This window comes from Lemur catta, chromosome X (assembly GCF_020740605.2).
Source record: "Lemur catta isolate mLemCat1 chromosome X, mLemCat1.pri, whole genome shotgun sequence".
NCBI classification, from domain to species: Eukaryota; Metazoa; Chordata; class Mammalia; order Primates; family Lemuridae; genus Lemur; species Lemur catta.
In genome coordinates, this window is record NC_059155.1 from 23,256,797 (window position 1) to 23,268,491 (window position 11,695).

Genomic DNA, 11,695 nt, shown 5'->3' on the forward strand with positions numbered 1-11,695 from the left:
AGTTATTCATAGCATTCCTTTATAACACCCTCTTTTATTCTACATTTTAGTAATTTGAGTTATCTATTTTCTTGGCCAGCCTAAGTAAATGTTTATTAATTTTTCTGATCTTTTCAAAGAAGAAACTATTGGTTTCATTGCTTCTATCTGTTTTTCTATTCTCTATTTAATTAATTTCCAATCTAATTCTTACATTTTTCTTCCTTTTGCTTGCTTTGGGGTTAATTTCTTCTTCTTTTTTCAGTGTCTTAAGTTATTAATAGAAGGCTAAGTTATTGATTTATTTCTTCTTTTTTAATATAGGTATTCTCTATCTAAGCACTGCTTTAGCTTCATTCCATAACATTTGGTATGTTTTCTCTTCATTTTCATTCATCACAAAGTATTTTCTAATATCCCATGTGATTTCTCCTTTGATCCATTGGTTATTTAGGAGTGTACTATTTAATTTCCACATTTGTGAATTCACCAAATTTCTTTCACTTGTTACTTTCAGCTATTAATTTTTAAGTTTATTCCATTATTGTTGGAGAATACACTCTGTATGATTTAAATCCTTTTAATTTTATTGAGGCTTGTTTTATGATCCAGCGTATGTTCTATCCTGGAGAATATTCCATAGGCACTCAAGAAGAATTTGTAATCTGCTGTTCTTGGTTAGAGTGTCATACAGATGTTTCTTAGGTGTAATTGGTATAGAATGTTCAAGTTCTCTATTTCCTTATTGACTTCCTACATAGATGTTCTATTATTGAAAGTAGGGTATTCAAGTCTCCAAATATTATTATTGAATTATCTATTTCTCCTATTAATTCTGCCAGTTTTTGCTTCATCAATTTTTAGTTTTGTTGTTTGTTGTATATTTATTTAAATGTATTGACCTTTTCATTATTATAAAATATTTCTTTTGTCTCTAGTAACAGTTTTTGTTTTAAAGTCTACTTTCTTTTATTTATTTATTTATTTATTTATTTTTATTTCAGCTCATCATGGGGGTACATAACTTCAGGTTATATACATTGTCCATGTCCCGCCCATCCCCCTGAGTCAGAGCCTCAAGCATGTCCATTCTCCAGACAGTGCGCCTGGCACTCACCAGGTAGTCATACCTCCATCCCCTCCCCCCACCCCCTACCTCCCCGAGTCAGCACCTTCAAGCATGACCATTCCCCAGACGGTGCACAATGCACTCATCATGTAGGCATACACCCATCCCCTCCCCCCACCCCCTGCCTCAGTCTGATATCCAATTGGTATCCTTCCCCGATGTGCATTTAGGTGATGATCAGGGAAACCAATTTTCTGGTGAGTACATGTGATGCTTGTTTTTCCATTCTTTGGATACTTCACTTAATATAATGGGTTCCAATTCTCTCCAGGAGAACCAAAGAGATGTAGTATCACCGTTATTTCTTATAGCTGAGTAATACTCCATGGTATACATATACCACAGTTTACTAATCCATTCGTGGATTGATGGGCATTTGGGTTGTTTCCACATCTTTGCAATTGTCAATTGTGCTGTTATAAACATTCTGGGTACAGTTGTCTTTCTTATAGAATGACTTTTGTTCTTCTGGGTAGATGCCCAATAATGGGATTGCTGGATCGAATGGTAGGTCTACTTGAATCTGTTTAAGGTATCTCCATATTGCTTTCCACAGGGGTTGCACTAGTTTGCATTCCCACCAGCAGTGTATGAGTGTTCCTGTCTCTCCACATCAACACCAACATGTGTTCTTTTGGGACTTTTTGATAAAGGCCATTCTCACTGGAGTTAAGTGATATCTCATTGTGGTTTTGATTTGCATTTCCCTGATGATTAGGGATGTTGAGCATTTTTTCATATGTCTGTTAGCCATTCTTATATCTTCTTTTGAAAAATTTCTATTCATGTCCTTTGCCCAATTTTTGATAGGGTTGTTTGATTTTTTCTTACTGATTTTCCTGAGTTCTAAATAGATTCTATTTATCAGCCCTTTATCTGATGTGTAGTATGCGAAAATTTTTTCCCATTCTGTAGGCTGTCTGTTTATTTTCGTAATTGTTTCTTTGGCTGTGCAGAAGCTATTTAATTTAATCAGGTCCCATTCATTTATTTTTGTTGTTGCTGTGATTGCCTTAGGGGTTTTCTTCATAAATTCTTTGCCTAGACCAATGTCTGTAAGAGTCTTTCCTATATTTTCTTCTAGAATTCTAATTGTTTCCCATTTAAGGTTTAAATCTGTTATCCACCGTGATTTGATTTTTGTGAGAGGTGAAAGCTGTGGGTCCTGTTTTAGCCTTCTACATGTGGCTATCCAGTTTTCCCAGCACCATTTATTAAATAAGGAATCTTTTCCCCAGAGTATGTTTTTGTCTGCTTTGTCAAAGATTAGATGGCTATATGAGGATGGTTTTATATTTGGGTTTTCTGTTCTGTTCCATTGGTCTGTGTCCCTGCATTTGTGCCAATACCAAGCAGTTTTAATAATCACAGCTTTGTAGTATAGTTTGAAGTCTCACAAATTAATACCTCCCATTTTGTTTTTGTTGCTTAAAATTGCTTTTGCTAAATGGGGTCTTCTCTGGTTCCACACAAAGCGTAGAATTATTCTTTCTATATCTGTGAAAAATGATGTTGGTAATTTAATAGGGATTGCATTGAATCTGTAGATAACTTTGGGCAGTATAGTCATTTTAACAATGTTGATTCTTCCGATCCATGATCATGGTATGGTGTTCCACCTATTTACATGTTCTGCGATTTCCTTCCTCAGTGTTTCGTAGTTCTCTCTATAGAGGTCCTTTACCTCCTTAGTTAAATATATTCCTAGATATTTTATTTTCTTTGTTGCTATTTTTCAGGGTATTGAGTCCTTAATTTGATTCTCCGTTTGACTGTTATTGGCATATATGAATGCCTCTGATTTGTGTGTATTGATTTTGTATCCTGAGACTTTACTGAATTCATTGATCAATTCCAGGAGTCTCTTGGTTGAATCCTTGGGGTTTTCTAGATATAACATCATATCATCAGCAAAGAGTGAGAGTTTGATCTCTTCTTTCCCTATTTGGACTCCCTTGATTCTGCTCTCTTGTCTGATAGCTCTCGCAAGGACTTCCAATACTATATTGAACAGTAATGGGGAGAGTGGGCAGCCTTGTCTGATCCCAGTTCGAAGTGGGAATGCTTTCAATTTTTCCCCATTCAGTATGATGTTGGCTGTGGGTTTGTCATATATGGGTTGTATCATTGTTATGAAGGCCCTATTTATGCCTATTTTGTTAAGTGCTCTTATCATAAAAGGGTGTTGAATTTTGTCAAATGCTTTTTCTGCATCTATTGAGAGGATCATATGATCTTTATTTTTGCTTCTATTTATGTGGTGAATTACATTTATAGATTTGCATATGTTAAACCATCCCTGCATCTCTGGGATGAAGCCCACTTGGTCGTGATGGGTTATTTTTTTGATAAGCACTTGGATTCGATTTGCTAGGATTTTATTGAGAATTTTTGCATCTATATTCATAAGGGATATTGGTCTGCAGTTTTCGTTTTTTGTTGCATCCTTTCCTGGTTTGGGTATTAAAATTATGTTGACTTGGTAAAAAGTGTAGGGGAGAATTCCATCCTTCTCGATATTGGAGAATAGTTTATGTAGGATGGGCACCAGTTCTTCTTTGTAGGTATGGTAAAATTCAGGTGTGAACCCATCTGGTCCAGGGCTTTTCTTTTTGGGAAGGTTTTTATTGCTGTTTCGATTTCAGATTTAGATATTGGTCTATTCAGGAATTCTATTTCTTCCTGGTTGAGCCTGGGAAGGTTGTGTGTTTCTAAAAATTTGTCCATTTCCTCCTCATTTTCCAATTTGTGTGCATAAAGATTTTTGTAAAATTCATAGATGATGTCATGTATCTCTGTGGCATCAGTCGTGATTTCTCCTTTCATGTTCCTGATGGAGGTGATTAGAGTTTTTTCTTTTCTGCTCTTGGTTAGCCTAGCCAGAGGTGTGTGAATCTTGTTTATGTTTTCAAAGAACCAACTTTTTGTTTTATCAATCTCCCTTATGGTTTGTTTGTTGTCCTTTTCATTTAGCTCTGATTTGATCTTAATAATTTCTCTCCTTCTGCTGGCTTTGGGGTCGGTGTGTTCTTCCTTCTCCAGCTCTTTGAGTCTATTCATTAGATTGCCTATTTGTAAGTTTTCTGTCTTTTTGATATAGGCATTTATGGAAATAAATTTTCCTCTCAGGACTGCTTTAGCTGTGTCCCACAGATTTTGATAAGTTGTGTCTCCATTGTCGTTTAATTCAAAGAATCTTTTGATTTCCATCTTGATTTCTTCATTTATAAAATAATCATTCAGAAGAAAGTTGTTTAGATTCCATGACTTTGAGTAGGAATGAGAATTTCTGTTAGGGTTCATTATTACTTTTATTCCGCTGTGATCTGAGAAGATGCATAGTATAATTTCTATTTTTTTAAATTTTTTAAGACATGCTTTATGTCCTAGGATATGGTCAATCTTGGAGAATGTCCCATGGACTGATGAGAAGAAAGTATATTCAGTGGATTTTGGGTAGAATGTCCTGTAGATGTCAGTTAGGCCCATTTGTTCTAGCATTCTATTTAAGCCCATTATTTCTTTGTTTATTTATTGTTTGGAGGATCTGTCCTGTACTGTGAGAGGCATGTTAAAGTCTCCAACTATCAACGTGCCGTTATCTATCATTTTGTTCAAATCAAGTAGGGTTTGCTTTATGAATCTGGGTGCACCTAAGTTGGGTGCATATATATTAAGTATACTTATGTCTTATTGTTGAATTGTACCCTTCACCAGTATATAGTAACCATCTTTGTCTTTCATTACTTTTATTGATTTAAAAACTAAGTTATTGGAGATTAAAACTGCCACGCCAGCTTTCTTTTGGCTTCCATTTGCTTGAAATATCAATTTCCACCCTTTTATTTTCAGTCTATATGCATCCTTACAGGTTAGATGAGTTTCCTGAAGACAGCAGATACTTGGCTTGTATTTTTTTAACCATTGGGCCAGTCTATGTCTCCTGAGTGGGGAATTCAATCCATTCACATTTAATGAAAGAATTGATAAGGGAGACTGATTTCTGCTCCTCATGTTGGCTTGAATTTCATTATTCTGTTTTCTCACTTGAGCCATTGGGATAACTGAGTTTTTATCTTCTCTTGAGTAGTTTTATATTTGTGGGTCTTTCTTTTGCTGGTCCATGTGTAGCCCTGTTTTGAGTACTTCTTGGAGAGCTGGTCTTGTCTTGGTGAATTCTCTGAGTTTTTGTTTATCTGAGAATGTCTTAATTTCACCTTCATATGTAAAGCTGACCTTAGCTGGGTATAAGATTCTAGGCTGGGCATTATTTTGTTTCAGAAGAGTGAGAATGGGGCCACAGTCTCTTCTTGCTTGTAAGGTTTCAGTTGAGAAATCTGGCGTAATTCGGATGGATTTTCCTTTGTATGTAACTTGCTTCTTTCTCCTAACAGCTCGAAGAATGGCCTCTTTAGTGGAAATTTTCGTCAGTCTGATAGCTGCATGACGTGGTGTCTTCCTATTTGGTATGAATCTCCCAGGGGTTCTTTGAGCTTCTTTAACCTGTATATCTAGAGTTTTGGCAAGGCCTGGGAAATTTTCCTCAATTATGTTTTCAAATAGCTTATCTAACCCTTGCTTATTGTCTTCTTCACCCTCAGGAATGCCGATAACTCTCACGTTAGGCTTCTTCACATAATCCCACATTTCTTGTAGACTCTGGTCTTTACTCTTATTTCTTTGCTCCATCTCTGTGACTGACTTGTTTAATTGGAAAGTGTTATCTTCAATTTCTGAGATTCTTTCTTCTGTTTGATCTACCCTGTTCTTGAGACTTTCCATTGTGTTTTGTAGCTCCCTGATAAATTATTCATTTCCAGGAGTTCAGTTTGATTTTTCTTCAATATTTTGATTTCTTTAGTGAATTTTTCTTCCAAGTCCTGGATATTTTTTGTGGTATCTTTGTATTGGTTATCCATTTTTTCTTGCATAACATTCAGCTTATTTATGATCCATGATTGAAATTCTTCCTGTGACATATTGCTATTTTGAGTTTGTTTTGTGTCAATTCATGGAGAATTAGTAATCTTCTTTGAAGGTGAGCTTTCAGCTTGATTCTTTGTACTCCCAGAGTTCTTTCATTGAGGCCTTCCCATCTGGATCAATCCTTAGGTCCCTTCTTTCAGCTAGCTTTAGGCTGGACAGAGGCACTCTGTGCGCGCTGATCTTGGGCTGTGCAGCAGCCCAGGTAAGCTGCCTCCTCTGTCGCTAGGGGGAGCCCTTTGCATGTTGTTCAGGATTTTGGTGCCTCAGCTGGGGGGCTGCTCCTGTTGGGTCCAGCCCCAGAGAATTTATTTGGCCTGAAACCGGTTTGAGAGACCAATCACTGGGCTGTTCTAATTGCAGATGGAAAGCGACTTTTTCCTTGCCTCTTTCTCTCCTGAAGTGGTTTCTGCCTCTCTCTGCACGAAAGACAGCGGCTAGGGGTGGGGGGGGTCCCGCGCTCGCCCAGAGCCCTGGCTGCTGCAGCTCCTGGGGGGCGATGTTCCGCCCGCCCCAATGTCCACAAGGTCCACGCTCCACTCCCTCCTGACCGGGGAAGCACTCAGTGTTCACGCAAAGGCGGAGCTCCTAGTGGGGGGCCGCGGACCAGGGGATGGAGCCGCTCGGTTCCCAATTGCTCCACAGCAGCTAGGCTGGAGACCCTGACAATGGTGGCTGCCTGCCCACTGTTCGCTGGCGCTGGGGGCGAATATTCAGGGTCCAGCAGGGCCCGGAGGAGTTGGTGAATGGGGGATCCCAGCTGCCGACGTAAAGGAGACAGTTCAGCGTCCCCCAGGTGTCTTTCGCTGCAGCCCCGCGCAAACACTCTCCCACAGGTTGCAGTCTGACCACAGAGCTCCGGGGTCCAAAATGCCCCCCGCTATTGTCTCCTCTCCACAGAGCCCCATGTCTCCCGTGGTGATTCTGCACCGGCTTCAGGCAGATCCCTAATTGAGTGGGAGTGGGGGTCAGTGGGGGAACAGGCCGCTTTCCTGTGGGGCTGAGCCTACCTCACTTGCTGGTGAGGCAGGTACAGCCGTCCCACGCTCCCCTCTCTATTGTCCGTCCTGCACTCTCCAGATTTTCATGATCTTATTTCTCGTTCACCTCAGTCTTTTCTTGCTCTCTGTGTCCCACGCTGATTCTCCATGGATTCACACTGCTGTTCTTGTGGGGGAGCGATCCTCTAGCATTGTGGCAGACTGAGATCCATGCGTTGCTCTCCGGGAACATGAATCCAGGAGGTCACCACCACTCCGCCATCTTTCAGCGCCCTCTAAAGTCTACTTTCTGTGATATTAGTATGGCTACTCCAGCTTAATTATGGTTGCATGATATAACTTTTTTCATCCTTTTACTTTCAACCCATTTATATCTTTAAGTCTAAAGTGTCCCCATAGACAGAGAGTGTAATTGGCTCTTGCTTTTTTTTTAATCCAACCTGACAATGTTTACCTCTTCATTAGATTATTTAATCCATTCACATTTAATGTTATTATCAATGTATTTCCAATTATGTCTGCCACGTTACTTTCATTTTTCTATGTCTCCTGGGCTGTTTTCTGTTTGTTTGTTTCTTTCTCTATTCCTCCTTACTGACCTTTTTGCATTTAGTGAACATTGGCTAATGTAACATTTTAATTCTTTTAATAATTTTTTCACTGCATATTGTGTCTGCTAAATATGATATCTTAGTCCTCTCAAAAGGAGTGTCTGTTGTCTGCTGTGGTTTTTTGTTTGCTTGGTTGTTTGTTTGTTTTTCATAGAGAAGGGGTCTATGTTGCCCATGCTGATCTCAAACTCCTGGCCACACACTGAGCACTACATTGAATCTATACAAATGAAGTGATGTATAGTCATTGTATTAGGTATTATATATAATCTGAGATGATTTAAAGTATATGGGAGGATTGTGGAGGTTATATACAAATGCTACACCATTTTATTTTAGGGACTTGAGCATCCTTGGATTTTGGTATCTATTGGGGAGGAGTCTTCGAACCAATCCCCTACAGATACCAAGGGATGACTGACTATATTCTCCTTTCTTATTTTTAAGCTTAATTAATTTTTTTGTGGTAATATACTTCATTTAACATTTCCATGTTTAGAGAAGGGAGTGGGGAAGACTTCTTACATACACCTAGTGTATTATCTTGACTCATTCTTTTCCCTTCTTTGCATTTCTTCACCTGGCTGTTACCTACCTGTTATTTAGATTTGTGTCCTCTAGGAAGCCTTACTTGAACTTCCAGGATGGGTTCAGTATCCCTCAACTGTACCCTCAAACACTCTGTGCTTGCCTCCATCATGCCACTCGTCACACTGCATTTTCTCCTGACTAAACCAGGAGGTCCTTAAGGCAAGTATAACTTATTTTACTACTCTATATATCCCTAAAAACCAGCATGGTCCTCTCACACAGTAGCCTCTCAATATCTATTCGCTTAATGAAGAAATTTTAAAATGCCAGTACATATTTCCACTTATTCTTTCTTATCATTAAAGTATAAACAATGCCCACAATTCAATGCTTAAAGATAATACAGAAAGAACAAACTTTATCCAAAAACAAAACAAAACAAAGGCTTCCTAGGAATAATTCTTCTTACTGATCCATAATCACCATCTATATCAATTTACTCTAATTATACTTTTGCTTTAAAAAATAGTTACCAAATCTGAATAACAGAATCATCTTTCAAAAACTTTCAACTGACTGAAACAATGAACAAAAGTATATTTCACATAAATAGATGTAAATTCCTGTAACTTATATAAAAATTGTATACAATGCAGAAGACCTGGAATAATATCAGTGCATCTGAAAAAGACCTAGTTATTTTGGTTGAACTCAACATAGAATCAACAATGAGACATGACTATCAAAGATTAAAGTGATTTTTCATTACATAATAAAATTTCAAATATCCAGTGCAAGGCATGATAAAATACGGGTTTCATTTCAGGGTACTGCATCTTAAGAGGGCTATGTAAAAATAAGAAAACTATATATTGTACTAACATAGTATGATAGTATGTCCAGAGGAGAAAGACTAGAATATTTAAGGTTCTTGATATTGGGTTAAGTGAGCAATAGTTGAAGGAACTAATGTTTTAAAGTCTGCATTTTTCCTTTAAAAAATAAATATATACATACATATCTGTAACATTAGGGCCACTTACAATAACAATGGGCTCACCACTTTGCAAGCTCAGCTTCCTGGAATCAAATTTCCAAAAATTTGTAGGTAATTACAAAACAAATAAACCAACCAACCAAAACCTTGCTGTGCTGAGAGTGGGAAAAACTATAAAGAGAGCCTAGTAACCCCAGCTGTCAAGTAAATTAATCATGGGATTCTTTAGAATGACAACAATAAATCTATCTTTCAGTGGCAAATATAAAGATTTCTTAGTTCAGGTAGGTGGTTCCAAAACTATTCTGCACATTGGAATCACCTGGCTCCCACCTCCAGCTATTCTGATTTAATTGATATGGGATACGACCTGGGCATCAGGATTTTTTAAAGCTCTCCATATGATTCTAATGTGCAAGAAAACTTGGGGACCACTTCTTTGTGTTATTATTACTTATCATAATAATAGTATCTACCTTTATTGTGCATCTACTCTGGGCCAATGGTATAGAGCAACTTTGTGGAATCCTTACTGTTATAATAAAGTCCATTTTAAAGATGAATCCCCCAACTCCAATCATAAGGATAAAAGCTAAAATCAATTTAGCACTTACTAAGATGACTTTCCCAAGGGCACACCCCTAGTAAGTACCAAATTCAGAATACAAAATCAAATAGTATTTTTTATTAATAATTTGATAGTGCACTGTGCATAATGCATCGAACACTAAATTAAGGTAGTAATGCAGTAACCATGTTATTAAAAACTTGTCTGGAAATCATATCTTGGTATATTGAATGATATTTTAAATGCATCTGGGAGCTTTTTATTTATAACAACCCTGTAGTGAATACACATTCATTGTCTACAGTACTCTCGGGAACATAGCTTAGCAACAGTAGTTCTTGCAAAGTAGCCTTCAGGATTCAATAGACAGTAAGCTCAGAGTGATTTAGTAAATGTGGTGCAAACACCAAAACAGCTAATGTGACTATTCTTAGGCTGCATTAATGAAAATATAATATCTAGATGGGAGGAGGTGATTATCTGGGTTCTGCTGTGGTTAAAACATGTGAAAGTACTGTGTATAGTTTTTAAGCTCTACCATTCTTTTTATTATTATAATAAAGTATTGCAGGTTCACAATACCAAATATAGTACAGTTCAGGCTAGATATCTTTCAAAAATTCAATTTTTTACAAGGTTTACAAAGCTAATACAGTGCCTTACACTGTACATTATATAGCACACCCAGTGGCGTCTAGGACAGTACCCCCTAATCAAACAAATTAATATTTCTTAAGCAAAATCTTTGAATATACATACTATATTACAATAATAAAGACTATACAGTTTTATATCAGTTCATATTTTGCTGGTAATTTAATGTTTAATCAGGATTAATGGCCAAATGATATTTAAAAAACCTTTATTTTCCAAAGTTTTTTTATTTAAAATTTCTGAATTACATATAAGGCATTGCACAATTGCAGAACTGTATATGCCCAATGTAATAAAGATTCAAACAATACAGAAGGGTACAAAAGGAAAAAAAAAAGCTATCTTCCCAGCCTTAGCCCCAGTTTCAGAGCCATAACAACTTTTAACCATTTCTCTTTGTGGGTTTCCTGCTGGTTATTGCCATAACTCAAAATATTGTGCTTATACATCCCTTTCTTGATTTATAACCTAAGATAATATGTTAGCTTTCTGTAAATATATAATTAGTTCATTCTATTTCCCCTACCACCACCCCTGCCAAAAAAAAACCTTGCTAGTCACATTTTTATTTTTAGTTATAACTGTGCATAATATACTTGAATTTATTTTCTTAACCTTTTCATTTTAGATGTTATCTTTACCTTCCTCTTTATATAGAATGAAATATTGAGATAATCACAAGTATGCTAAAGAGACATAAAACAATGTCATAAGAAACACAAGAAAAAGATGAAAGTTATTTTCAAATAGTTGAAAGGCTATCATTAAGAAGAAAGAACAGAGTGTTCTGTGTATCCTCAAGAGGATAGGACTTGGAATAATAGATGGAATCTACAGAACAGATTTTGAATCAATGTAAGCAGAATTTTACATGGATAAGCAAGGACTATCCAAAGACAGTATAGATAGCTTGAAGAGGTAATGAGTTACCTATCACTAATGGTGTCTAAGCAGGAGCTTGATAACCTCTTGGCAGGAAAATTATACAGGAATTCAAACATAAATTGGGTAGCATGGACTAGATGACATTTAAGGTCCTTTCCCACTCTGAAAGTATATAATATAGTGATTGTTCGGTCTCCAGGAGCTCTTACAGTTTAAAAAAATCTATATTCCCCTGACATCAGTCTCAATAGCACTATGACTAAAACAAATTAGCCAGTTTTTCAGTAAGTTAAGGATCTGCCATTTATTGAATCAGAACCCTATTCAGAATTCTGTACTTTTCTTCCAGGAAGTCTC